This window comes from Lactuca virosa, chromosome 5, assembly GCF_052849685.1.
Source record: "Lactuca virosa cultivar CGN04683 chromosome 5, Lactuca_virosa_CGN04683_v6, whole genome shotgun sequence".
Classification (NCBI taxonomy): Eukaryota; Viridiplantae; Streptophyta; class Magnoliopsida; order Asterales; family Asteraceae; genus Lactuca; species Lactuca virosa.
This window is the reverse complement of record NC_136430.1, coordinates 255023253-255028990: the sequence shown is the minus strand read 5'-3', so window position 1 is coordinate 255028990 and position 5738 is coordinate 255023253. Positions and strand designations below refer to the sequence as shown.

At 39.3% G+C, this 5738-nt stretch overlaps 1 long non-coding RNA gene across 2 annotated transcripts; it reads right to left on the bottom strand.

Annotated features, from left to right (window-relative positions):
• Positions 1–298: 298 nt before the first annotated feature.
• Positions 299–2310, bottom strand: LOC145113596 (uncharacterized). Of its 2 annotated transcripts, XR_013710812.1 has the most exons (3): positions 1900–2310; positions 802–1452; positions 299–474 (listed from the first exon to the last, which is right to left on the bottom strand). It is a non-coding gene; the product is annotated as an uncharacterized LOC145113596 (long non-coding RNA). The 2 variants fall into 2 exon arrangements; XR_013710811.1 differs by having other exon boundaries at positions 299–1452.
• Positions 2311–5738: the final 3428 nt, after the last annotated feature.

Sequence of the window (5738 nt, the reverse complement as noted above, 5' to 3'; positions counted from 1 at the left end):
CTATAACGCATCAGCAAATTAGGAAATTCTATCATATGATTCCTGAAGGTATCCTTAGCATGCAATTCTCATATCAAACATACTACTCATAATACATAAGTATGAATAATTTGGGAACCACTTACTTGAGCTCGGCTGATTGCACGCATAGCACCCCTTCTTTTTAATAAAACCTTTTTAGGAGTTTAACTTTATTTTCTTAAGAAATTTATCATTTCCTCAGTTTGGGTTCTAACACACCTGAAAGTGTGCCTGAATCCCTCAAACCAAGGCTCTGATATCAACTTGTAACGTCCCGAAAACAGTAATAAAAATTTTCTTTTAAAAGTTTAACAATTCATTCATTAATTGTTCAAAATCAACAACCAGTCAAAATATTCAAATCATCAGAGTACAAATATATCAAATGCGGAAATCGTGAGGGGAGGATGCAATGCCATCACGCCGGGCCCTTCCCTTTCAATCGGGATGTACCTGAAACCATAAGCATAAACTGTAAGCATAAAGCTTAGTGAGTTCCCCAAAATACCATATACACAAAGCATACAGGTGTCATGGGCTACCCCATGGTCTTTCCTTTCAATGACGAGGGCCAAATCCCGGTCTTACATACAAGTGCCATGGGCTAACCCCATGGTATTTCCTTGCAATGTCGAGGGCCAGATCCCGGTCTTACATACAAGTGCAAGGGGCCAGATCCTGGTCTTTCATGCAATTATCACAATGACAACTAGCATTCCACATAACAAGTAATGGGCGGCATTGGTGCCTTCGACCCATGGATATAGTGAGAAAACTCACCTCATAAACAGATAAGCAACTGAACGGCATGCCGCTCCGAGATCAACGCTACCAATCACCTTAATAAATTCAATGATACAAACTCAACATATAGATCAAATACCTAAAATACCCCAGGTCAACCCAAGAGAAAAACCCGATCAAAGTCAACCGAGTCAATCGGGCTGACTCAGTGAGTACGCGAGGAATACTATGCGGTTGACTGAGGATCAGGGAGCTGACTAGGAATGGCAACGGGGCGGGTTCGGGGCTGGGCAGCATATCCCATACCCGAACCCAATATTTAAAATCATCCACGAACCCGACCCGATACCTGACGGGTTTCTTATCGGGGCGCCCTGTTGGGGCTGAAAATTTTCCCGACCCCGAACCCAAAACCCAAAAATGGAAAAAAAAACTACAATTGAACAATAAGTAATTAAAACCTTACAAAGGCTTAAACTACCAAATAAGTTCTAAACAAACTAATTGAACAAAATAGAAATTACCAAAGTCTAATATTGTAACAAAAACAACCATGTCACCAAAGTACAAAATATGAAAAACTAAATTCATCACAATATTACATTACATTTAAACATTAAAAAAACTCCCAATCAAGCAACATCATCCAAACTTGTTATCCTGTGATTTCTTTTCTTTAGTGTTTTCCTACAAAATGTTAAACAAACTCAAAATCAAACCAAATCATCTGAAGTTTTGAACTATAAAATGTAATATTCTTGACTATCCCCTGAAAATTAACAAGCAATGTGATATCAGAAATCAGATTCAACAGTTTGAAGGTGTGAATATTCAACATAACTCAATTCAGAACTCAGATTCATCATAAATCAGAACTCAATTCAACATAAAAGGTGTGAATATTCAACAGAACCGTTCTAAACATATCACATATACAACTTACGAACATGCTTTTCTGCAACATTGAGCTTGAAAAAAGAAATTACAGATCACATAACAACAAAGAGATTATCAGATTAAAATTCACAGCTCTCAAATCACACAAATACACAACAGAATGAACAGCAAAACAAATTACATATAACAAAAATACAAAATCGTTTCATATGACTGGTAAACAAAATACAAACATACCCGAGTCCTTAGAGTTGGCTGCGCCGGAGTGGAGGCTACCCGCTTCCTTGAAGCGTTGGTGACTGGTGAGTACAACAGAACTCGATCGATGTTATAGCTAGCGTAATACAACGACGGACGAGTGACCTTCGACTGCAACGAGCGACTAGCGATTCTCCAAATGGGTTTGCTTCGATTGCAACAAGCGACTAGCGAGGCTGCGAAGTCCGTTGTAGGCTGGAAGGCTTCGATTATGCGGTTCGATTGTACGATTAGGGATAGAAGTCTTCGAGGAAATGGAAGTGGAACGAGCTTACACAGAGGATGAGAGGAGATTTTGATTTTTTTTCAATTTGGAAATTTCGATGTCGGCTAGAAGAGAAGGGAAATTTGGAGAGTGGTAACTAGTAACGTGATTTTAGGGTTTGAGTCTTTCAGGGGCTGATATATATATATATATATATATATATATATATATATATATATATATATATATATATATATATATATATATATATATATATTCGGGGCGGGGCGGGTCGGGGCATGCATATCCCACTCTCTGCCCCGAACCCGAACTTCAAACCTGATAACGACCCGATACCCGATAAGCTCGACCCGCCCCGCCCCAAAATCTTTGGGTTTCGGGTTTTCCCGTCGAGTTCGGGTTTTTTTGCCATCCCTAGAGCTGACCTCGTACGTGAAGCGTACCCCTCGTACGCCCATCGTACGCGACTGCTCACCAGCTTTCCTATTAAGTGCATAATTCCTTAAGCACTCACGTCCTAATTTCAGATCCAGACTAAAAAGGGTGTTCTTAACCATAAAGTTTCCAACTTTATGGTTTAGCATGGCTATTAAGACCTTAACTCTAAAAACCCTAGTCTTTTAACCCATTAAGACAATCTAAAACATGCATGTAGAGAAACTAATGACCAAAACCACAACTTTATGACTTAACACCCCTTAAAACCTCTGAAAGGAAAACTCAAACGCCTTGGAGTACCTCATACTCACAAAGATCAAGTTTGGTACAAAAGGGGGGAACAACTTTGAGCTAAAACTAGATCCATAAGAATCATACACCAAGGTTGAAGCTTTTTACCTCCACAAGGTGCACAAAGGGGAGAAAATGCTAGATCCAAAACCTTGAGTGGAACACCACAACCTCAAGGTCCTTCCCTCTACTCCAAAAGCTCCAAATGACACCAAAAAGGGCTCTACAAGATTCACAATGCACCAACACACTTTAGGGTTTCAAAATGAGGAAGGGGACTGAATATAAGAGGGTACATGAGGCTATAAGTGTGTTTAAATAGGGTCCAAACCCTAAAATTTAGGGTTTGCACCCTGGTTGTGTACGCACTGTGTACCCTCATACGAGCAACGTACTAGCGTGGACCCGGGTACGTCCAGCGTACCAAGGTGTACGCCCCGCATACCCAATTTGCATCTGAAATTATGAAAATGCCAATGGGGATTAATTTTGAAATTAAAACATAACCCAAAGGTTAAAACGAATACTTGGAAAATTAGATGTTACAAAAAAGGGGCAAAGCACAACTTGGCTTAATTCAATAAGCACTTAATCTTAAAAACCTCTAGTCCAATACTTCCAGAAAGGTTTCTAGCATCATAAAAATAACATAAAAACCCATACTTTCCAGACATGCATGTCCAATGCATGTCTTAAACTCTTACTAGGTCAAGAATGAGGGTTTATGGCCAAAAATTCATGCATGACACCAAAACTCATTTCTAATCCAGATCGAAGGCACCAATTACTCCAAATGGCCTGGATATTCATAAAGTTGCAAACTTTATGAGATCTCACCACTCCAACCAACAAGAACATGAAGATTTAGGGACAAAACTCAAGATCTAGCAACCTATCATGATAAAATTCGAGTCTTGGACACTTACAATGGTCCATAAGAGTGCTATAACAAAGGGTGAGAACTTGCTTGCTGAATCATTGCTTACTTCTTCTTCTTTTTTCATTCAGTGGCTTCAAAGAACACCAAAAAGGGCTCAAACAAAGGAGGTAGGAGATTAGGGTTTCTTAGATCTGTAAGGAGTTTGATGGAGGTTAAGGGTGAGCAAACCCAAGCCTCCTCATTCCTTTAAATAGGGAGTAAAACCTGGAAAAGAGGGTTTGTCATTTGCCAACTGCCACGCCGTAACCATATATTGTTACGCTGTTGCGGCTTAAATGAACACGCGACCTTATCTTGATATGCCATGTCGTGGTGCATCCACCACGTCGTGGCAAACCCTAAAATGCCTTAAATCGAAAATGCAAGGTACCTCGAGATCCGGGTGTTACATAGAAGGTGCATGGCGCACACTCGGGAGTGATAAATTTGAACACGGAAATATGGGGGTCCGGGGGTATAGCCCATGGATGAATTTCTAAGAAGTTGTGCCTCTGGCGAGGTCTAGGGGCACCGACCCGAAACCTAAACAAATTTTTATATCTGGAAAAGGGTCCACCTATGCATATTTCCGCCAAAGTAGTAGAAATATCATGATGATGTCATTAGTTGGTTATGTCATAATAACCAACTCATTTTGGCGCCAAATGCATTTAACTTCTGTTAACCAACTTTTAACTGATTTTCTATCATCTATTTAAGGATGATTGAAGTTCCAAAATTCGGTTGGAATACAGATACTCGCAAATATCATTTGTAACACTCGGTTCCAGGTATGAATTAAGTTCTAAAGTCTTCATGATTCTCTTTGAACACGGCGTGGTGAAGCCCCACCACGACGTGTTGATAGGCCTTTGGGCCACGAATTTTATTGGACTAACACAACGTGTTTGTGTCATTACACGACGTGTTGGTGGCTGGTGGAGAAACCCTAATTTTTAGGGTGTTGCACCCTATTTAAAGGCCTTAAGTCCTCATGGTTGGCCTCCTTACCAGCCTCCATTGCCACTAAAACCCTAAAATCGATCCCTAAGCCTCTTGGTGGTGTTCTTGAGCTAGTAAGAAGTTCTTGATGCTCATTTTCGGTCTTTGTGAAGGAAGAGGAGATCTTGAAGTTGTCTTGCTTGGTGGAAAGGCCTTGGATCCAGAATCATCTTCTCTTGTGCAGGCTTTCTAAGGTATCAAGTTTGAACCTTGACTTATAGATGTTTAGATCTCCTCATATTGTGCTTTATTATGCTTTTGGTCCCTTTTTGAGTTGTTGAGAGATTGAAGTCGTTTTAAGGGCTTGTTATTCCAGATCTGAGTTTGTATTGGACTCCTTGAGCATAAATGTGCAAGCTTTATGAGATATTTGGTTATTAAGTCCCTTTGAAGCTTAAGAGCTTCATTTAGACATGCATGAATGTAAAGAAGTGGTCTGACTTCTAAATTGTCATTCTTTGGATTATCCCAAATCTGATTTCGTGACAATCGAAACTATATGGTTGAAATCACAGATTTTGGAAAGTAATTGAAATCACGATCCTAGAAATATCAAAGTAAATTGATATTCTTAATACCTCAAATTCTAGAGAGAGAGAGAGAGAGTGTGTGTGTGTGAACATGAAATGACTATTTTAACCTCATGTGAAGGGCACATGAGATCAAATAACATAAAAAATTTAACGGCTTTTGTGTTCACCGACCAAAATCGCAACATGGTTTTAAGGACCAAATCTACAAGTTGGAAAGTTATTGGAATAAAAAAAAAGATGACAATGCATAAGGATCAAATTTGCAATTTTATCTTTTTATTTTTCAAATATTTTTTTAGCCAAGGGACTGTTGGTGTGGGACATCCAATGTATTTAGGAAAATTTATGTGGTAACAATCTTTCTCCATAAAATTTCCTTTCTAAAAATAGTATTTTAGACTTTTAGTTC